Source organism: Schistocerca nitens, chromosome 9 (assembly GCF_023898315.1).
Source record: "Schistocerca nitens isolate TAMUIC-IGC-003100 chromosome 9, iqSchNite1.1, whole genome shotgun sequence".
Lineage (NCBI taxonomy): Eukaryota > Metazoa > Arthropoda > Insecta > Orthoptera > Acrididae > Schistocerca > Schistocerca nitens.
Window position 1 is genome coordinate 22,658,525 of NC_064622.1, and position 24,490 is coordinate 22,683,014.

General features: G+C 43.4%; 1 protein-coding gene and 1 pseudogene across 1 annotated transcript in view; both read left to right on the top strand.

Annotated features, from left to right (window-relative positions):
• Positions 1 to 24,490, top strand: part of LOC126204448 (GTPase-activating protein CdGAPr) — an 837,561-nt gene that overhangs the window by 265,574 nt on the left and 547,497 nt on the right. The window lies entirely within an intron of this gene.
• LOC126204549 (5S ribosomal RNA) lies at positions 13,729 to 13,846 on the top strand (annotated as a pseudogene).

The window sequence follows — 24,490 nt, forward strand, 5'->3', positions numbered from 1 at the left end:
TAAATCACTAGAGCTATGGTGTTACACACTGTTACTTACAACTGGAGTATGTTTATGGAGGCGTTTTACTATCAGCAATATACCATATTTCCCTTTGCATTGTATAAACTTCTTCCCAGTGGCAACAACTTCTCCTGTGATAGTTACGAGACTATCCCCTGTATTTTTTTCAATAATGAACTGATACTCTACCTGTTTTGTTTTACATATTGAACTTCCGTGTCGACGACCTCTTCACAATTATTATTTACATTGTAGAGCACACTGGCGGATGCTAGACTTGCAGTACCTTGCTCAGTGTCCATACTTTGCGAGATGAGAGGATTATCTTCTTCTCGTATGGATCCCCGAGAGCAATTATAAGCCAGTGTTGCCATCCTTTTGGAGCGAAAGCAGCAGACGCGAACAGTAACAAAGAGGAGAATTTCGAATAGCAGAGTGTACCACGACCCTTCTTCGCCTTTTTTAGTAGTGACAAGAACGCCAAATTTGCAACTAATATTTATCACAGTTTAACCAATGAAAAAATAAGTATTTTCGTCTTTCGGCGCTCCACAGTGGGCCAACTCACTTCAGGACGTGGACAGAATAGAGAAAGGTTGAGCGTTCCGACTTTAGTCCCGCAAAATCTTGTGTAGACAGCACTGGTGCGTGCTTGGACAATTCTGCGGTGTCATTCCAGTCACAAGACGTGCCTTGACGGTTGCCGCTAAGCAGTAAACCGGACGACGACATATCTTTCAGATATTGTGTATATGGCCTGTTTAACATATGACAGCGATCCCTCCTGGTGAGAGGATAAAATAAGATCGGTAGCCCCCCTGTAAGGTATGTTTATAACATTTTTAACCGGTATAGTAACATGTCGACTTAAAACTAAACTACTACCGACATTATCGGAAATCGTTGGCTACAAAGTTTCCTCTGCGTGACTTTTACTTTATTAAATGGCTCCCCAACTACCTTAATTGGACAGTTAACGAGTCCAAATGTATTTGCGTGCACATTGTTTGTCTACCGTGCAGCAGTTCCACGTAGTAAAAGTGAGTCCCTCGTTATTGCAGTTACGTCATAAGCTATTATCTGTACAAAAAATGTCATTAGGATTTTCCGTAGAATTCTTGGGGAGGTATTCGGATTTGAGATAAATTTTTGTTCAAATTGGCAAATAACTTTTTTACACTTTAAAATTTCCGCGAACAATATTGTTTTTTTTCACGAAATGCTGCAGAACTATTAAAATTTTGTACGAAAAAAGTAAAACATACCTGTTAAGAATTCCGAAAAGAAGGTCTGTTTCTCGGAAGTTGGGTGCCAACTTCAGCGAACTCACAATATTCTGCAATAACGCGCGACGCTAACATCAGTCCACATAGTTTTGATGCACAGGCTTTTCGGTTGCCGATTGGTCGGCTGTCTGAAGATGCGCAGGAAATTTTGAATAAAAGAGACCAGGCCTTGCCGAGAAGATTTTACACACAAATATTCGCGTGAGATAACTGCATGTCATATTCCACCGACTTCTGGCATGCTCGGCTGCATCTATCTCGAGAGTCTAGAAAATGAGAATTGAAGAAAATAAACAGATGCCACCTGAGAAAAAAAAATCTGCTTTTCGAGCCATCTCTCAGTGCACAATCTGACAGCGACCCTTCTGAAATCAGTAATGACAAGATCGACGAATGTGGTTTTCAATGGCTCTGAGCACTATGGGACTTAACATCTGTGGTCATCAGTCCCCTAGAACTTAGAACTACTTAAACCTAACTAACCTAAGGACATCACACACATCCATGCCCGAGGCAGGATTCGAACCTGCGACCGTAGCAGTCGTCCGGTTCCGGACTCAGCGCCTGAACCGCTAGACCACCGCGGGACGAATGTGACTATGATTTAGAGTGAAAAACGTAAAATATCGAATGAAAATTTCAGTATTGCAGTTTCGACTTCTAATTCGTTATCAGCGACCTTGCTATATCTTATATCCGAAGTTTTACTCCAGTTCTCTAAATTTATAAATTTTGATCCCCAAAATTGGATCCGCCGCTTCGAATGTTTTAATTCCGACTTGGGATTGCTAATCAGCGAACCAAATGGTCTAAGAAAAAAAACACGCTGTAATAGGACTGTCTATCCATTTTCGTATTGTGTATCCGGGTTATGAAATGAATCGGCCCACTACGCGGCGCGGATTGCCACTTGCCCCCTCCCCCAGCCCCCTCTACCGTAGATTCGTCACTGCAATGGCATTGCAGCGAGCGTTTCGGTGCATACATTTAAACATTAAAACGTAAATATAGGCCTAACAACGTAGAACCATACTTCATTCTTAAACACTCACCATTGTCATGGCGTCCTGCACACATTGGCAGGCTCCTCCAGCGTTGAAACATCCTGGCAGATTAAAACTGTGTGCCGGACCGAGACTCGAACTCGGGACCTCCAGCGTTGTCAGCAGCATTAATTACTGTCCTCGCTATCATACATATCCCCTGCTATCCTATCTGTTACGGACCTGTCCACCACAAATGCATGACTGTCTCCTTGTGCCATAATTCTTTTCGCACGAAGTAAACCGCAGATAGCATTTTGGCCAGTCTGTTTCTTTCCTTCGTTTTCATTATGATGATGGGAGAACACTGTCGATGTCACTAGCACTACACACGTCACACAGATTTTGCCGGGGGTAGAAACACCAGCTGTACACCGGGGAACTTGCCTCGTTTCACCGAATTACCTTACAGTTCAGTCTCGATGGTCCGTAATAGTCGCCATTTTCTCGGGATCCAAACATTCTAGATTCCTCGTGATAGCGTTACGAAGTGGAAAGCGCTGACAGATCTGATCTGTGGCCTCAGTGTACAAACGTAGATTTCTTAATGTGAATATCTTTAAGTCACTTTCAGGAAGTTTTAGGTTACACAATGATGTAACAAGTTAAGCGCCGAAGTAAGTGGTTTCTAACGGCTGAAAGTGCATGGAATTTTTAAAGTCAAATTCGCTTTCTCCTCCTTGAATGATACGTTCGTGTTTTAGATAATTCAGCACATACATTTTTAAGTGATGTACATCGGGGTTTTCACTTTGCATTTGCTTATTTAAGTTGTTAAATATTGGTAAAACAAAATTCAGAAATTGTAAGTACAAAGAGTTCCAAAGGTCATTTCAATCTTGAAGAACTATGTCTGGAGCTGTTAATTTCTCAGTTGCTTGCGCATGTGTCAAACTTACAAGGTATTGTAGTGTTGCAGAATATGAGACACTGCTTTGTGCAAAGACAACCATCGCCTCTGGGAAGGATGCAACAGTTTGTGAGAGCTTGGTGAACAAACGCGTGAAATTCTTTTTACGTGTGTGTGCGTTTTGCATTCACGTGAAAATAGGTATATACAATACATCACGCTTCAGGTCTTCTGCTGACCTTGGGAGTTTTGAGCAAGAGTAAGACCCGCAGAGATTAAATGAGTGGCAAATGCATCTCATGACGTGCAAATCTGGAACGTCCAAAGAGATTTTCTCTCTCCCACATAGTATAATCATCATCTGTGACAAACCCAATTAAATTTTCTTTGTAGGGGATATTGTTGGCTGCAGACGAACTAACTATGCTCTATTGGAGTTGTTGTGCTTTTCCATCACGTACAGGCAAAAAATCATAAAAAGTAACAATAATATCGTCCCTTACGTTAACACGTATGACTGTACACATGTATTTTTTGACGCTTATGTCTTTGGATTCGTCTACAGTTGAAGAAAACTTATTTTCTCGGTGGCCTAGACACAACCTATGTTTGGTCTAAAAGCCAGAACCCGCTTCATGATGGATGTCGCTTTTGTCCGCCTTCCCCCCCAGTACCTTTTTTGTTATCTCCGAATCTGGACACATTAATTTAATCAATTGCAGTAGAAGTTCTGTTACACCGAAAGAAAGATTGTGTTCTGCTACAAACGCGCTAAATCTAACTTCCGCTACGTTTATCTTGAGGTTTAATGTTGAAGAAGTACTTATTAAATATTAAGTTAGAGTTCTCTGCCCTGCAAGTCTTTCAGCGTTATTTACGTGTTTTACTTTCTACGTGTTTTTCTAGTCCTTTTTTATCGACAGAAGCAGTATTAATATCTGAGCCACATGACTTGTAATTTGCGAACGTAATCCCTTTTTTTACATTTCAATGGCGATCTCTTTAAGTTACGGGATTGTTCTCATTCTGATTTGCAAGTTTGTGAGTACTTAGCTTTTTTCCAAGGTTCCTCGCTCATGGTCACTGATCACATAACATAAATTTAACACGACAAAGAGAATCACTGCGGTATGCACTGTGAAACATGAAAGACGCACCTCACTACGACAGTAGTTGCCCGAAACTGAGGCTGCCGAAGCTTTTAGTAGCAAGAGCGACTTGCCTCTTACTGATAAGGTTATGGGAATCCCCTTTCGTCGCTCAGCGCGTAGAGGCATTACGTAGTAGTTTAATCTTATCGGGTGCTTCACGGGAGAGGCCAAGAGGAAGGGACTTCACCGTAAGAACAAGGCTGACTGCACTCTTAATCGATTTCGAAATCACGAATTACCTCATAAAAAAGGATAAAATTGAGTATATTTCCTTGGATTTCAAAAAAGGTAGAAATTTTACCTTTTATTAATCAACCGAAAGAAGAAATGTTGATGTGTACAAAATACGGAGATCTCCTCCTAGAGAAGTAGAGGTGGCAACACCCGAAGGGAATTTCTGCCGCACATTACAGGGCGCTGATGACCTCACCGCATAGCGCTCTGAAACACCGGTCACACCGTATTATTGCCCCCTTCTTACGAGAAGAACGACAGCGCAGACACACAACCACTTCAACACGACTAGAGCAGACGGATAGGCAGACAGCGCCACTCCGCGTGTAAGATAATTTACGTGCAAGAGTACGAAGTACGTTTAATTCTCAAACATTTTTACAGCAGTTTGGCGTATGAGTAGTTTGATAAGGAAGACAGTCTGACTCATCCATGGCTCCCCAATTAGCCTTTCACACTGACATTGACGATTCTCTAACGACTTCAGTATCCAGGAAATGTTAAAAGAATTTCTCTCCTGTTCTTCATCTGACATCAAAATATTTGCGAATAGAATTAACCTCGTTGAAAAGAATAATGAAATGGGGCTACTGTGGATAAAATCATTGAAGATGCCGAACCTACAATACAGTAAATATGTTGCGACGAGTGAAAACTTGTGCCAACTGCCATTCGATCCCCGGATTTCCTGCTTTTCCCGAGCAATCGCCTTATCCCTTAAGACTGTAAATGAAGAGCACAAAAATGTAGGTGCTCTACTGTGTTAGTTTATTTAATAAACCAGTGTTCGGCTTACAAGGGCATCATCAGACTAAAATTAAATATTATGAAAATAAGGATACATTGCTGTAGAACGACTTTGAAAAGATGTTATACATGGAGAGTGAGGTACTAGAACGGAGTAAATGTCATCTTTGGTAGTGCAATTGTAAGTTAATTGGAAGAGTTTGAGCTAAACAGTAAATGGATGTAAACAGAACATTACCAGAAACATTAAGATTAAACATCGAAAAAGCAGTGTCTTTGTTTTTTGTACTTTGTACTTTGTCTTTATAAATACACAGTTGTTCTAGAAAGCAGCGATGGGGAAATCAATTAACTTCAGGCTTTCTGAGCGCGCCTTCAGGCCTGACTCAAAGCATTGTCACTGATATTTCCATTTGTGATTCACGGCATCTGCTCCCGTAGGATACAATTACGAGTATCTTTCAATAGATCACGCCTCACCATTTTTTCTTAGAACATATTTTTTCTTAAGAGTTAGAATTTGGCGAGAATATTAATCAACATGTCTTTTACATGTACAGTTCTCCTTGGCAGCCCCAATCACGTTCTCTTATACAAGAGCAGGTAGTGCTAGCTGGTAGAAGCTCTTGTCGTGTTTCCATAACCGTGCTTTCACTGCGTGAATTACGCTCTCAACAACTTCGGACCGTAGACTGCAGGGGCGGGCAGGAATCCTGCACATGTGCGGTGCACTTGCACGCGTGCAGTTAACAGGTGTTCCGCGTGCACACAGGGGCAAGCTGGCCACCCGCTTATCTCCCATCCCCACCATACCTTCTGTCCGCTCCTTCCTCTGCAATGCGTTTTATTTCCTAGCTTGCTTTATTGAGTGAATGAATAAGGTTAGTAGGAGTGCATGAAAGAAATCATGGTTTGAAAGAGTACCTATTACCTACGATACGTTTTATTTAATTATCACAGGTGGAGTTTACAATACTTTAATATCTGGAACAAAATTTCTACATACAGACAAACACAAACAGTTACGTAAATTTTCATCACTGATGTTTGCTCTTAACCGAGACTTATTAATTCAGCAAATGGTTTTCCAGCTCTCGCTATATTAAGCGCAGTCTTATAACTTGCACATACCGCTGGGCTATTATTGTTGTCGTCCTGAAAACTTGAAAACAGTGCTCCATAAAATGTTAAATCAGTTAGATGAGAGACATGACGAGAGAAAGTCGCAGATCTCTCGTGACAACAGCAACTACGACAAATTCAAATGGCTCTGAGCACTATGGAACTTAACTGCTGTGGTCATCAGTCCCCTAGAACTTAGAACTACTTAAACCTAACTAACCTAAGGACATCACACACATCCATGCCCGAGGCAGGATTCGAACCTGCGACCATAGCGGTCGCGCGGTTCCAGACTGTTGTGCCTGAAACCGCTCGGCCACTCCGGCCGGCCAACTACGACAGATTCATCTGGTATCGTCAGATCGCATTTCTTAAGCTCAGTCAATTCCCCATCTGCTGAGAATCCGAAAATAAATTTACTCGTCCTTGTGAAATTTATTATAATGGCCTTCAATACTAAACTTCCGTTGACCAGCGAGAATACTGCCACATATTAAACATTTCGAATTTTCACGTTTTTGCACAAAGAAAAAATGATTCTCCCATTACTTTTTAAAAGATAGCAAATCTCCACTTCTCCGTTTCTTGAAATAGAAGGTTCACTACATAGTGCTCGCTTCGCATCAACGTCCGCAGCTTAGCCTGGCACTACACTGCCGCAACCTGCCGGCTGTCGCCACAGCCCCGGTCGACGCCTGCACGCGAGCAGCACACGTGCAGCGCTGTGCGCTCATGAGCCGCGTGCAACGTTTGCCCGCCCCTGCCTAGAGGACTCTTAAATGGCTCAGACGGGGAAAAGTCGGAGCTCGCCAAGTGGGCTAGAGAGTCGATGAGGCAATGTCTTCTCGGTTCTGGGACTTGTGTTGACGTGCGTTGTCGTGTTGGAGCAAGATCCCATTTGGATTCTTGCCAAACAGGACACATCTGAAATGGTTCTTGAGTGTCTTCACACATGCCTCTGAATTAATGGTTGACGCTTTTGGCAACATATTCACTAGAATGACACCATCACTATCGGAAGACACTGTCATCAAGACTTTGCCGACAGAGGGAACTGCCTTGAATTCCTTCGTTTTTGGTGACCGTGGGTAGTGCCGCTGCAGTGACTGCCTTTTATTGCGAGCTCAAATTGATGCACCCAGGTGTCATCGCCCGTGACGATAAGTGACAGAAAGGCCTCTAAACTGGCGTCAAACTTGTCCAACGGTTTAAGTGAAATGATTTTTCTTGTAGGTTTATGGCCTGTTGTGAACATTCGTGAAACTGATCTTGAGCACATTTTTAAATACACAGAGAGTGTCAGTCAATGCACGCCCTCTTCCAAAGCTCACCGGTAGGTATAGAGTTGATTGTCGAGTGGTGATACGCCAGCCAGCATGAACAGTGGCATCCGTGTGTCTCCCCACGTCGTGAGGTGAGCAGCGGCTGTGACAGGACGTGCCGCACGCGGCCCATCATAGAGCTCACTTTCTGCACTTCTTCACTCTCTAACTCACTCTACACATCATCCAACACCACTACTGTCAACTACATCGTTACTATACACCGTTATGGTAGTTCATCACGGCTTCTTTTTCCACAACCAAAATTTCAATTACAGCACGAGTGTCTTGGGTAGACACGATTTTGGCGGTTAACTACGGCTCTGTTAACTATCGGAACTGTTCGGAAGTTCACACTCGCTCAGAACAAACGTTAAACTTGAAGCACTTTAAAAGACATGTTTCTACAAATATTGAAGACTGTAAAAAAAATGAAGGTATGATTTATCGAAAGACGCTCGTACATCCGTTGTGACAGACTAAGCTACGGGACTTCTGCGACCCCATTCCATCGTTGGTGCTGTACCCACATACCCCTTAAAGAATATCGGAGATGTGCTTCAGAAGCTTGTTGATTAAGGCGACTGCTTGCGAAAAGCAGAAAATTCGGCCCCGGTTTTAATTTATCGCGACATAATGAAAAATTTTCGTATCTGGTGCCTGTTTCTGCAGCGTTAAATGTTCCTCCCAGGAAGCATTCCCTGTATTAGAGACATCACACGATTTGTAGCACGGAACTGCGAGAAGCTGAATTCTTGTTTCTATTGTAGATGCTATACTGAGTGAACTCAAAATGGTTCAAATGGCTCAGAGCACTATGGGACTTAACTGAGGTCATCAGTCCCCTAGAACTTAGAATTACTTAAACCTAACTAACCTAAGGACATCACACACAGCCATGTCCGACGCAGGATTCGAACCTGCGACTGTAGAAGTCGCGCGGTTCCGGAATGTGAGTGAACTTAAAATGCACGGACAAAATTTCGGAGGTTATTCCGGGGCATTCTGTGTTTTTTGGCACAAGGAACCCTCTGCGATGGATCATTACAGATAATGTAATTTTGATTTATTTTCAGGACAGTCCTGGACGAAAAGTCAGGAACAGAAGAGTTTCTTGGACCACGACCTCACATCCCGAAAGGTTTACCAACAGCTATGTGATCGGGTCGTGAAAGCCTTCGTTGTATGATAAGATTCCCCGCTGAAAAATGAGAAACATTTATAAGGGACTGGCCTTTGCTTGTCATGCTACCTTATTCGTTTATTCGCCCCCAACTCATAACATCGCTGCGCCCTGGACATGAGAAAATCTACATCTACAGGTCTACCCTGCAAATCACACTTAAGTGCTGGCACGTGCTTCATCGAACTACCTTCACAATAATTCTGTTATTCCCTTCTCGAACAGCGCGCGGGAAAAAAACGAACACTTATATCTTTATGTCTGAGCTCTGATTTTTCTTATTTTATTATGATGATCGTTTCTCCCTATGTAGGTCGGCGTCAACAAAAGATTTTCGCATTCGAAGAAGAAAGTTGACAGAAATTTCATTAGAAGATCCCGCAGCAACGAAAAATTCCTTCGTTTCAATGATATCCACCCCAAATCCTGTATGATGTCCGTGACACACTCTCCCCTATTTGTTGATAATACGAAACGTGCTGCCCTTATTTGAACTTTCTCGATCTATTCCGTTAACACTATCTGGTAAGGATCCCACACCGCGCAGCAGTAGTACTCCAAAAGAGGGTGGACGAACGTAGTGTAGGCAGTGTGTTTAGTAGATCTCTTGCATCTCCTTTAGTGTTCTGCCAATAAGAGGCAGTCGTTGATTCGCCTTCCGCACAACATTTTCTGTGTGTTCTTCCGAATTTAAGTCGTCCGTAATTGTAATTCCTAGATATTTAGTTGAACTTACGGCCTTTAGATTTGTTGATTTATCGTGTAACCGAAGTTTAGCGGATTTCTTTTAGCAGTCATATGGATGACCTCTCACTTCATATAGATAAGGAACAGCAAAGGCCTATGACACTACCGTGGAAAATGCCAGATATCACTTCTGTTTTATTCGATGACTTTCCGTCAGTTACTACGAATAGTGACCCCTCTGACAGGAAATCACGAATCCAGTCACATAACTGAGACGATATTCTTAAGCACGTAGTTTAACTATAAGTAGTTTGTGTGGTACAGTGTCAAATGCCTTCTGTAAATCTAGAAATGGAGAATGAATTTCAAATCCCTTGTGGATAACTCAACAATTCGCGTGTGTAAAGAGCTAGGTGTGTTTCACAGGAACGATGTTTTCTAAATTCGTATTGTCTGTGTGTCAATAGACCGTTCTCTTCGAGGTAATTCATACTTTTCGAACACATATATGTTCCAAAATGTTGCTGCGTATCGACGTTAATGATACAGGCCTCCAATTTAATGGATTACTCCTATTGCCGTTGTTGAATATTGGTGTGACAGTGCATCTTTCAGTTGCTCAAAAATGTGTGTGAATTCCTAAGGAACCAAACTGCCGAGGTCATCGGTCCCTAGACTTACACACTACTTAAACTAACTTTAACTTATGCTAAGAAGAACACACACGCACCCATGCCCGAGAGAGGACTCGAACCTCCGGCGGGAGAGGCAGCTCAGTCAGTGACACGGCGCATCAAATCGCGCGGCCACTCCGCGGGGCGTTAAGTTGCTCTATTACTCCGAGGATATTTACTTCTAAATTACTCATGTTTGCAGTTATTCTTTATTCGAATTGTGGAATATTTATTTCGTATTATTTGGTGAAGGAATTTCGGAACGGTGTGTTTAGTAACTCTGGAGTGGCAACACTGTTATCGATAGTATTTCCGTTGCTATCGTGCAGAGAAGACACTGATTGTGTCTTGCCACTTGCATACTGTACGTAGGACCAGAATCTCTGTGTATTTTCTGCCAGGTTTCGGGAAAGAGTCTCGGGGATTTCCCGTTCGTTTAAATTTGGCGGGCTTTTTTTTTCTGCAACAGTGTTCTGATCTGTTTTGTGTACCTTGGGTGATCAGCTCTTGGGTTTGTTAATTTGTTTGGTATGAATCCCTCAATTGCCGTCGATACTTTTTCTTTGATTTCGAGGCACATGTGGTTTGCACTTACGTTTTTGTGTGCTTTTTTTTTGAATAGATGTATTTTTCGTTTATTTCCGGTGGATTTGGGAGTTACGGTATTCATTCTTGCTACGACAACCATGTGTTCACATATCCCTGTATCCGTTTTGAAGCTTGTTATTAACTCCGCATTATTTGTTGCTAAGAGGTCAAGTGTGTTCTCGCAACCGTTTACTATTCGATTGGGTTGGTAATAATTTTCTGAGCATGCGTTTAGCACAATTACGACCAATCGGGCCATCCGAGTCACAGCTGCTCAGTATTTCTGCTGTGTCCGTAATTTGGCACCCGGACTGTCCAGCTTGTCTCACGGGGTGCGTCTCTGGTACTTGAGATACCGTCGGACACCCGTTGTTGAAATTCCGCCCCGCTGTTAGGTGTTGACTCGTGTTGCTGTGGCTCTTTGCCTTGCGGGAGAGGGGGGGGGGGGGGAGAATGCGTCTCAGTTGTTACTTGGCTGCACCAAGTACATTATTTCGCTGTGCAACAGTAGTAAGAAATCAGACGAAATGCAATTACTGTGTAGCGAGCTACAGGAGAGCACGGGTCCCATACACCAAAATACTCGGGAAATATCCCTGAACAACCTACGAAATTTCGTCAGTGGAGTTGGGGTTTACCCTGTATGTGATGTCCAAAGCGAGTAGTTACCCGCCGTAGTGGGAGAAGCGGCGACGGGAACGCCAGCCCGACTATACGTTACGGCAGCTAGCCAGCCAGTTCGAATCTTGATTGGAAGAAATTTTCATCACCAATAATTGTCCTGAAGGGAAGGAGGAGCGATAATCACTAGATGTTGCGCTAGTGTCCTGAGATGAATAACGAACTTCTCCGCAGTGTTACACTAAGTAAAAGCATGAGCCACCAGCGCAGTATTGCAAACACTAACACAAATAGGAAAATAGCGGCATTCTTTGAATGAAACGTTGGTCTAAAGTGTAGGTGTGGGTCCGAGCCAACGCCCTCATTTTTATGCAAAAAGAAGTGCTGGTATGTCATAAAATTGCCACAATAATATTAGCTCTAATTATTCCTAACGTTGTACGTTAAAAAGGCACATGCTTCGTCGTTAGAACCATTGGTAGTTCTTCCTCCTGGAAGTTATCAAGTTTGCGTTACACACTGTTAAAATCTCGCATGTTTTGCTTTGGCTACCTGCACAGAGCGGTTGAAAATGGATGTGGCAGCGGAAGGTTGTCTGGAGCCATAATTGGGCTATTTTTTGTGGGGTTTAAAGGACGCGACCTCGTGGCGATAAAAGGACATTTCATTTTATCTGAGTGGCTTTAGGAAAGGAGGACGAGGGGAGGAATGCGAAGAAGAACATTTTCCTTAAGAAGCCAATTAACATCTGGCAGGATTTTAATAAGAATGCCGATAACACGAACGCAGACTGAGATTTTTAGAAGAATTATCACAACGAACTTATTTTGTCGTTCCCTACGATTTATTAAAAGTGGGGACCGTTAACTGAATTGTTGGAAACGTTCGTAGTCTCTCCGCCGGTATGACTCCTTTTCTTACTGCGATATTTACTGTTGAGTGGTCAAAACAGAGATAAGGCCTTTACACTCGTCCAGCGTCTGCAGAAGTCTTCCCCTTCACGATTGCATCATAAAAATAAGAAAAGAGAGTAATATTATCACTTGATGGCCTCTGTACAAACTCTCACAGTTTTATGTTATCTGTTCGTATTAGTGAAATATTTGTCCCATGTTTGGGTTACAGTAAAAATGTGGGCTATGAACTGCAAGTAATTCTTCAACCACACGTTTTGAGGCTAAATATTTGCCTTTGACTTCTGACTTCTTTATGGATGCAATTGCGAAGCGTTACCAAATAAAATTCAGTATGTGTGAAGCATTATTCGAAAGGATAAATAAGGGATTGATCAATGCTTTCTCAAAAATAAATAGTCGCTCTATTGATGCCTGTCTGATAAAACTAGATTATTCACAGATACGCATTACAGTGCTAGGACATGAAGGAAGCCACTGTAATGGTGGCTGACAGGTTGCTTTCTCCAGCATAATTTTTTACATTATGACGTTGCACGATACTCAGAAAACTTTTACTTCAACTGACTCTGGCCGCGGAAGCCTACGCCATTATATCATCCAACGAGTCTAAAGACTTATAAGAGAGCTGTATATGGAACAAATTTAGTTCAGTATTAAAGAATGTTTAATATTTGCAAATTTCAAAAACATGGTAGTCTATATTGTGTTACTAGTTGCTCTGAACTAGCCATGTGTTTAAAATCAGTTTTGTTTCCCTCTGTTGCAGGTAAACACCACACCATTTGCTGCTCACTTCTATGATAGAGGGCGGTAAGTTCCAAGCCAAGTTACTAAATGGCTAACGTGGTTCGTGGTACACGAGGCCAGTTGCAGGTTGCCTAGGATAACGGCTTCCAGGGGCAACGTAAATTTGATTTTCAGTATTTCATATAATTTTTAACCGAACATTAAATTTAAAATGATGTCATAATGTACTTATTAAGAGGTAGAATCTTGCGTGAAAGGTTTAACAAAGTAAAACAAATATTGTAGTTACAAACTGTGATTATATCTAGGGGCAGCGTAACCAGGGCGCGCACTTTAGCCTGGCTGTATTCATCCAGTATTTTGCAACTTCCAACAAACTTTACAGATAATTTCAAACCTTTCCGAAACTTATTCTTCGTGCCGCCCCCCCTCCCCCCCCCCCCCCCACAAAAAAATAAAAAATTTTAATGTTCACTATATTTTCGCTGTTCATACATTAAATCTGCCAGACGAGGCATAACGTTTTAATTTATTATTTCTTTGCTGTTAATTAGCCAACGGCCTTGCCACAGTGGTAACACCGGCTCCCGTCAGATCACCGAAGTTAAGCGCTGTCGGGCTGGGCTAGCACTTCGATGGGTGACCATCCGGTATGCCGACCGCTGTTGGCAAGCGGGGTGCACTCAGCCCTTGGGAGGCAAACTGAGGAGCTACTTGACTGAGAAGCAGCGGCTCCGGTCTCGTGAGCTGACATACGGCCCCTCCATAACCGCATCCTGTGAAGCCTGTGGGCTGAGTATGACACGGCGGCCGGTCGGTACCGTTGGGCCTTCCAAGACCTGTTCGGACAGAGTTTAGTTTTAGTTTTTACTGCTAACTCGATTCACAACACATTTTGTAGACATTATCCGTATATCCCACTGAATTTAACTTGCAAAATATCATTCTACGAGACATGGTTCAAGAGATACGAGGCCATAAACATTGGGAGGAGTGGAAAAGTAGCTCAGATTATCCACACAATACTCACCCATTGTTTGGTAATGAAAGCATTTAGCGACTTCCAACACTCTTTAGACATAATTTCATACCTTTTCCAAACTTTTCTCGTATACATGATTAACGCAAAATATTTAACACATTACGTCATTTGTAAAGTAGAAAGAAGTTTGAAGCTATTTTGTATACGGCAGTTCGATTCCTTAAAGAAGGGAGAGGGGGCGGGGGTGAAGTGACTGTATGATAACAGACGCCATAATCCACGTCTTTCCAAATTTTGATGCTACGAGAAACAAATGTTTCAGACAGAGCTCCCGTTTGCGGCCTGTACTATGTTCTAGTCTGTTTTCCTGACAAAGACTTTTCCTTTGGGAGAATTACCTGAGAAATATCTTTCCCGACTCCCCCACTGGCGTGGGTCGTATGGAGATATTAAGGAATTCGGGACATTCATCTGGGTCGCCACGGTACCTACGGTTGTCTCAGAAGATTGTGAATGTTAATGTTAATGCTGATCCCTTGCATCCTCGCAGGCCTGATGCGTCTCCCAAACCCACCCACCGACATCCTTCGGGACTTTATGTCCTCGACATACCACAGACTGGTATTTAAGTCGAAGGGGCAGTTGATGAATTTCACGTGTCTTGCGGCCAAATTCAAAGAAGACGAACCCTACCGAACGTACATGAGGAGACGTCCGCCACGTAACAGCTCATTAACCGTTTATTCGTAATGTATTGGAATTTTTGGAAACATGGCGTCATCTACTTGGGGCAACGTATCAAGGGTTCTGTGGAATCAATGAAATAACGAATTGCAGCTGTTTTGCGTGTCCATTGTGGCCCAGTATGATGTTAGATGGATGTTAATATAAGACAGAACGAGACGAAGAAAGGAGGAAATTTACTACTACGAGAGACATGCATAACTAGAACCGAGCGGTGTTGTAAACAACGTATCTGGTGAGATTGTAAAGGAGTCTTTCAGTGGTGTGGATACGGACGGCTGTAACAGCGTTCATGTTCTTAGTCAGAGACTTCGCTAAGTAAGCATTTCGGTTCGCATTCTGCAATCAAGTTGTTGTTGCATTTGTACCGTCTTGGTGAAGACAGTTTCAGTTGTGTTTCGTGTAAAATGATGATAAACAGCAGCCAACCCCAAAAGCAAAATCTGTTGCACCGATGAACAGTGAGTGGTATGAGTGGTACGTTTACTGTGCTTTTTTTTTTTTTTTTTTTTTTTTTTTTTTTTTTTTTTTTTTTGCAACAGAAGTGTAAACGAAGAGCAAGGTGAACCCCCCTCCCAAAAAAAAAGAAAAGAGTGAATATCTCGTCAGCTGTAACATTAAAATTATGCTTTGCAGGAGGTAGCGTAAAAAGTTTGTTCACCGATTTTATTCATTCAAAGGAAAAATAGACGATTTCGATACGATAGGGCTGATTGGAAGACGGTGCTACGTCTGACTTGTGAAACACTGGCTGACGCAAAGGAAACATAAATAAGACGTGCCCCACTTACCCCGGATACGCCGGAGAGAAAGATGCGCTCAAAATATAACAGCACCGTTGTAACTGGATCGGTGAGGAAACGTGGAGGTAAATTTAATAAGGGGAACGATAAACTAAAGAAAAACAAAGAAATATAAAACGGACATTTTGAACTACCCCTTTTATCCGATAGAAGAATATCGTGAAAATGAAGCGGGAAACTACTCTTTGTTTTATTCACTGCAAACATCATCGGAGACAGTGATTAAGCTTTAACAGTCTAGAATATAAAAAAAATTTCGCCCGGGAGTAGAAAATTGTTTGTGTTGAATACTGAACGTTTGAGCTACAAATTTTGAGCACAACGCCTATGAAAGCTATCGTCTTGTCAAATGAAAGGTATCGAGCGGAAACGTAGATAGAAGAGAATTTTTGTCGCTACGGATTTTCAGAGGGAGATAAAGTCGTGTTTGTTCTTTCGTGTTTGGTTTAGCATTCTACATTGTTGACTTATTTAATAAATTCTTGCATTCGTTACTATCCAGGACCGTTCTCTTCGTACCGACAAATCCTTCATTCTTTCATCATTGTTATCTGTAGTCCTCCCTTTATATTCCAATATTTGGTCTTCTTTATTTCCACTCTGTTATGCCGCCCGTTGGGCAATTAATCTATTATGTGTGCTTTAGATTTTCCTAGTGACTGATTCCCATCTACTCCTTCCAAATGTGTCAATCTCCAATAGATAGCAGAGTTCACGTACCCGTCTAGCCATCGTGATCTAGCAGTACTGTTTCCACCAGGGTGGGTCAATGAATACATGTCGAGCAACAAATACCGAATTTCGGAATTTCTTCCCGACCGGTACTAAGAGGTTTTTCTGCGGCAGTCATCTTTTATGTATGCAAAAAAAAGTTTCGACGTGATACAGACCACACTTTAAATTCTAGGACCTCGAGTAACAGCTGAAAGAAGCTGTTTTTAAAATTGGAGAAACGTAAATGTGTGCCTCTCCTGTACGACTTCGCCTTGTTGCTCTGTGATGTTCAACCATATCCTCAGTATAATGATCATTTAACATATTCTTCGTGCTATCTGTAGCACATGTGAAAAGACATTCAACAAAACTGATCCAGGTTCCCTGAACGTCGACAAAAATGTAAACCCTAATATAAAAGAGAAGTAGTGACAATTAAATTGAAGACAAACTGCAGAGGGTATTATAGAAGATCTGTGTACAATGTAACAATTTCAACGACTGTAACTAAGGCAATTCCTTTCCTAGGAAAAAAACTAGTGAGATCAAAAATTGGTGTTATTTTCTTATTTATGTGCGACATTGGTTCACATGGCTCTGAGCACTATGGGACTTAACTGCTGAGGCCATCAGTCCCCTAGAACTTAGAACTACTTAAACCTAACTAACCTAAGGACATCACACACATCCATGTCCGAGGCAGGATTCGAACCTGCGGTCGCGCGGTTCCAGACTGTAGCGCCTAGAACCACGATAGAGCTGCCGGTACGTTAATTCCTCGTGAATAGCGAGACTGCAGAGACGTGTGGTATTTAAGCGAGTTCATTGGCGCAAAGTGTGGTGATCAGAAACTTAACGCTACCACCTCTCCTCCCCTTGCCGTATAAATACTGACAGTGAAATTTTTTTCCACGACCAGTATTCGAACCGGCGTACTCCTGCGTCGAGCACTACTGCTCAAGAGGCGGGTCAACCAGATACAACGGACAGCCTGCCTATACGGGATAATTCTAACGTTTTGAGAAGGCCCAGTGATTAAGGTATTGGAGTGATGTTCAGGAAGCAGTAGGCTCAGTCTCCGTGCGCCCATCCAGATTTAATTTTATCATGCTTTTTCATATCGGTTAAAGCAAATGCCGAGATGGTTGCTTTAAAAGGGACGTACATGATTTCCTTCCCAATCCTTCGCCAGACCAAGCTTGCACCCTGTCTTTATGACCTCTTCGTCACAGAGAGGTTAAAGTTCAATGTTACTTCCTTCTTAGTAAAACGAATCTAGTGTCTTAATCAGTGCGATCCGCTCGCAAGAGGTGGAGGCCTGGACACCTGGAGTGTTACGGTGAATGGTTTTGGGTTATGATATTCCACTGGCACTCGATGGATAAGTGACACAACTTTCATATTTCATCTTTCATATATTACTGCGGTCGCCGATGTTGAAGGTAATTTCTGTACTATTCGTGCTGTGCAGTGCCACTACACCGTGCCGTGTGACCTCTTCTCCATTTGCAGTGAGGCGGCTGCTGAAAGAACTCCGATCTGTTCAAGCTACTAAATCACGTAGTCACTTTTGCGACAGCTCTTCGATATTGCAGTGTAAATGCCTTTACATTTGTAGGTGAACATATTTCTCGAAATGAAGTGATCGTATGGCATAGATGGCCGGGAGACCCCACCCGACGAAGTTCGGCCGCCCAGTTGCTAGTATTTTTAGTTGACGCAACACTGGACGACTTGCGTGTCGATGATTCTAAATCGACGATGAGGACAACAAAACGCGCACCTCACAGTCGGAAAAAATCTCCGACCCGGCCGGGAATACAACTTGGGGGAAGTGCTTTGACATTTCAGAACAGAAGGACAGTTCTCATTTATTCTTTATTTATAGGGGCTTTTACATTCTTGCCAGAGTCCTTCTCTCCATGAGACTTGCAAGCACCGGCAAGCCGCGACGCGAAAGCATAATCGGGCCTCCACAACTGGTGGAGAGACGCATTCACCGCGCTCCTTCTCAGTATGCGGATGTGACTTCCTTTTGCAGCCATCTATACATACATCGGACCATGGCGCACACAGTGGGATGTTCCACACTTAAAAACTGTCTAAAATAAGTTTCAGTTTCCACGAACATCTGTAACACTCATCACATTGTTTATCACGTTAAATGTGATTGTTGGTTGCTTACGTCATGAGTATTCCACTCTAACGCGATAGTAATAATAGTAATGATATTTTAAAAATAATATAGTTTCGTGACCGAAACACAATCGCTTTCCTCTTTGCTCCTCAGAAAACTTCACTTTATCCTTGGGGAGGGGAGGGGGGTAATTACCCTTCTCTTGGGGACCACTGATCTGCGTGTATACGAACCTGGAACTAGCGTAATGAACTGTTACGGAACGCTGATACACGAATAGATACTACATTAGGTGATTAATAAATCTGCAGGCGATCATTCGAATCTATTTCAATCGTCAAATATCTAGAAATATTCTTTCGAAGCGATTTAACATGGAACGGTCACCAAAACTAGTTATGAGAGGCCCGATGCAAAAGACTCTTTGGGAGCATTCTAAATCATTCACGAAGAACATCTCGTATACGAGGTGACGTAAGTCGTGGGATGGCGGTATGCACATGGCGGTAGTGTACCGTACACAAGGCATGAGAGGTGAGTGCATTGGCGGAGCTGTCGTTTGTACTCGGGTGGTTCATGTGTAAAGGTTTCCGACGTGGTTATGGCCGCACGACGGGAACCAACAGACTTCGAGCGCGGAATGGTGGTTTGTAGAAGAGAGATGCGACATTTCATTTCGGAAATCTTGGGGAATTGAATATTTCGAGATCCACAGGGTCACGAGTGTGTGGAGAGTACCAAATGTCAGGCGTTGCTTCCCACCACTGACAACGCAGTGGCCGACGGCCTTCACTTGACATGGCTCAGTGGTCAGCACACTGGACACGCATTCGGGAGGACGACGGTTCTGACCCGCGTCCGGCCGTCCTGATTTAGGTTAGCCACGATTTCGCTAAATCGCTTCACGCAAATACCGGGATGGTTTCTTTCAAAGGGCAGGGCCGACTTCCTCCCCCATCCTTCCCTCAACCGATGGGACCGATGACCTCGCTGTTTGGCCCCTCCCCCCAAACCAATCAACCAATATTCTCTTAACGACCGAGAGCAGCGGTGTTTGCATAGAATTGTCGGCGCTAAACAGACGAACAACACTGCGTGAAATAACCGCAGAAATCAATGTGGCAGGTACTTCGAACGTATCCGCTAGGGCAGTGCGCCGAAATTTGGCGTTAATAGGCTGTATATTGAGCAAGCAGTAAAGGAAGCAAAAGAAAAATTCGGAGTGGGTATTAAAATTCATGGAGAAGAAGTAAAAACTTTGAGGTTCGCCGATGACATTGTAATTCTCTCAGAGACAGCAAAGGACTTGGAAGAGCAGTTGAACGGAATGGACAGTGTTTTGAAAGGAGGATATAAGATGAACATCAACAAAAGCAAAACGAGGATAATGGAATGTAGACGAATTAAGTCGGGTGATTCTGAGGGAATTAGATTAGGAAATGAGACACTTAAAGTAGTAAAGGAGATTTGCTATTTGAGGCGCAAAATAACTGATGATGATAGAAGTAGAGAAGATATAAAATGTAGACTGGCAATGGCAAGGAAAGCGTGTCTGAAGAAGAGAAATTTGTTAACATCGAGTATAGATTTAAGTGTCAGGAAGTCGTTTCTGAAAGTATTTGTATGGAGTGTAGCCATGTATGGAAGTGAAACGTGGACGATAAATAGTTTGGACAAGAAGAGAATAGAAGCTTTCGAAATGTGGTGCTACAGAAGAATGCTGAAGATTAGATGGGTAGATCACATAACTAATGAGGAGGTATTGAATAGGTTTGGGGAGAGGAGAAGTTTGTGGCACAACTTGACCAGAAGAAGGGATCGGTTGGTAGGACATGTTCTGAGGCATCAAGGGATCACCAATTTAGTATTGGAGGGCATCGTGGAGGGTGAAAATCGTAGAGGCAGACCAAGAGATGAATACACTAAGCAGATTCAGAAGGATGTAGGTTGCAGTAGGTACTGGGAGATGAAGAAGCTTGCTCAGGATAGAGTAGCATGGAGAGCTGCATCAAACCAGTCTCAGGACTGAAGACCACAACAACAGGCTGCGGCAGCAGGCGACCGACGCGAGTGCCCTTGCTAACAGCAGGACATCGCCTACAGCGCCTCTCCTAGACTCCGGACCATGTCGGTTGAACCGTAGATGACTGGGAAACTTTGGCCTGGTCAGTCGAGTCCTGATGTAGTTGGTAAGAGCTGATGGTAGGGTTCGACTGTGGCGCAGACTCCACCAAGCCATGCATCCAAGTTGTCGACAAGGCATTGTGCAAGGTGGTGGTGGTGGTTGTTCCCTAATGGTGTGGGCTGTGTTTACGTGCAATGGAGTGGGTCCCTGATCCGACAGAACCTATCATTGACTGGAAATACTTATGTTCGGCTACTTGGAGACTGTTTGCAGCCATTCATGGTCTTTAAGTTCCCAAATGTTGGAATTTTTATAGATGACAATGCGCCATGTCACCGCCCCACAGTTGTTCGCGGTTGGGTGGAAGAACATTTATTTATGGGATGTAATCGAGAGGTCGGATCGTGCACAGAATCCTGCTGCAGCAACACTTCCGCAGTTATGGACGGCTGTAGAGGCAGCATGGCTCAGTAATTCTGCAGAGGTGTTCCGACGACTTGTTGAGTCCATCCCACGTTGAGTTTCTGCAATAAGCCGGTAAAAGGGAGGTCCCAAACGGTATTAGGAGGTATCCCGTGGCTTTTGTTACCCCAGTGTAAATCTCTAATCTGACCGATTTATGAGAAAAAAAATCAAAGAAGAAAAGCGAGTTTGTAATAGCGCAAAGGTATGCAGGTATTCACGTCAAATTCCAGTACCAGCACGATGGTTGGTTGGTTAGTTTGAAAAGGGGGGGGGGGGGGGGGACCAAACTGCTTGCTCGTCGTTCCCGCGAAGACATATCCCATACACGCATTTCGCGAATTGTCGTGTGACTGAAATTACAGTTATTTTTTTAGCTATTTATGTTCCTGTTTATGCACTATGTTCCGGAGGTGTGGGCTCTCTCTGTCTGCAGGTACATAAAGCTACTTTGCTTTCAGCTTTTACGTCTCTCATGTGGAGGAACACTCAAAAGGCAAACATAAAGTCCCACGAGTACAAAAGCAAGCAAGAAGGATAAAGAAGTCACAACAGCGTAAAGTCAACGAAAGAACACGTCGAGAATAGATTAACAACATCAAAGTAAAATTACTCCCCAAGAATGTTTGATGGTGACGTTCCATTCAGTGTAAGTCTGTGCGAATGCCGCCATTGGAAATGATACATTTTTACGATCCATATCGAGACGTCCTGACAGAAATACTTCTCCGGAGTAGCTACGGCTAGCGAGATCTCTAAATCCAGCCAGGTCTCAGGCCGGAAACTTGGCCAGGTCAGCATTTGCTGGCGGCAGCGAGGCTGTAGGGCGGAAGGCGCAGGCGCTAGGCGCCGCGGAACGGCGGCAATAAAATTTCTCCCGCGCAGATATACGAGGCGCTTTCTAAACACCCTCTCCGATCCGGAGGCGGAGCGCTGGCCTGCGTGCCGAATTCGCTGCACCCAGAAAAGCGGAGAACCGATGGCGAACGGTGCAGGCGCCAGCCGTAGCTCGCACGTGCCTCTAGCCCCGAGCGCTGTGCCGTGCTCCGGCAGCGAGGTCTGCGACTCGGCACCTACGGCCTTCATCCACAGTAACTACCTAACTACATTCCCCACCACACCACAGCTCTAACGTCGCTTTTTCATTCACATGTCAATCCTCTGGCATATCTTTCTTCTCTAAAACAGGCAGCGTTCCTCTTACATTGTCACTATGTCTCATGCACGTTTTGGATCATTCTTCGAGTTTAGGCAAAATTTTGAGGTTTGCCGATGGTATTTTAGTTCTGTCAGAGCCGGGAAATGATTTGAAAGACAATTTGAACGGAATTGGAGTGAGTCCGGAAAAAAAGTTATGAGATTAGCATCAACAGCAGTAAAACAAAATGAAATATGACAAGCTGCGACATCGTCGCGAAAAAACAGTGAGCCGTATATGTAATAAGTTTCCTTTAATTTACGTCTATGGTCACAAACTTTTTGTTAACAGATTAGCAGTTTCGGTCTTTAATGACCATCATCAGATCTGTTTCACAAAAACAGGACTTCGTTTTTATGAAACAGATCTGATGATGGTCATTAAAGACCGAAACCGCTAATCTGTTAACAAAAAGTTTGTGACCATAGACGTAAATTAAAGGAAACTTAAAATGAAATATAGTCGAATTACACGAGGCGATGCTGATGGAATCAGATTAAGGAATGACATTAAAAATAGTTTTGCTACTTGGACTGCAGACTGACACCGGCCGAAATAGGAGATAAAATGCAATAACAGGAAAAGCATTTCTGAAAACAAAGAAATTTGGTAACTTCTATAGTATATTTAAGCGTTAGGAAGTATTTTCGGGAGGTATTTCTTGCATACAGCCTGTAAGGGAAGTGAAATGTCGATAAGTAGTTGAGACAAAAGAATGGAAGCCTTTGAAAAGTGGTGTTGCAGTAGAGTGCTGAGGATTAGATGCGTACACTTTCTACATTCACACAGTCCATAGGTCACAACTTCTCACGCCGGATCCTTTGTGTCTGACTTATAACTGGTTATCCGCTTCTTGTAGAAACAGGTGATTACTAACATAGTCCGTTGTGGTGGACAGCTGTGGAAACAGATGCGTCACAGATGTCGGTTGGGAAATTCCTGCTCTGATCAAGGCGTTAAGAAATTAGCGACGTTTTCTGTGATAGCATGAACACCGTAGTATCGCATGTTGAGGTGCACATTCTCAGTTGGGTGGACTTCACAGTACGGAGATGATTGAACTTTTATCCTATAAAGATGTGAAGGGTAACAGCCGTGACCCAGCCGGATGTGCGTTATGGTATTCGTATGACGTCTGCGTAGCTTGATTTTTGGAGAAACAGGTTTTCCGCAGAATGCTAGGCTGGGCTGTTGTGAGGTCTTCCACGTCTGCGACCATCCTTGATGGACCTTTTTCATTACGCCAGCTACAAAATCTGCATGTGGAAGGTAAATGTAGTAAGGTTGGCCATCACTCACATTTTGTTTCGCCAGGTGGTCCGCCATCTCGTCACGTGAGATACCAGAGTGTTCCTTGATCCATAATAACTGAATACATTTATGTTGAATTTCGCACTGATAAATTAACTTTATTACATCGAGCACATGGCGGTTAATGGCGGAGCCCCTGGTTTTTCAGTGCACTCCTCGAATCCGTGGCAATAAGGATGTCGAACAGATTTGCCGCACATCGAAGGACGTCCTTAACTGCAAGAACTTCAGGAATGGTGGTAGTGTATCCCTGCAGAAGTAAGCAAAGCCACGAAGGGGGGGGGGGGGGGGGGGAGGTTGTAGAGGAAGAAGAAGGCTTGAGTACTGTAAGCAGGTTCATTCGCTTGTTCGAAGGCTACTCATTTATTAAGGTCCAAGTATGCTCGTCGTTCGCGTCACGTCACTCTTTCCAGTTCTGAGCGCACAATGAGCACGTCAAGATGACTAGAAAATAATGTCTCCCGCCGAGTAGGAGTTCAGGCTGAGAGGTTTCGTGCAGCCCACGTAACGTAACTGCCATGTCCATTTGCTTCTTCGTGACAGTTTTTGCCCGATGAGGACGCGATTTTCATCTCTACTTACATGAACCGAACATTTTCGCACAGACAACGAGCTACAGACTAGCGTTTAGAATTGGCGTAAAACACACGTGGCTGTCTTCTACGACGACGGTATTGAGAAGTTGGTACCACGCTACGACAAATGTTTTAAGTCGGGGAGGCGACTAGAGAAGTAGCTGGAAGATGTAGCAAAATGTCGCAGAGAAAACATAATTGATTTTCATTGTGGTTTCCATTTAGCAACCGATCGGACCTTAACAAACGGAGAGCCCTCGTAGG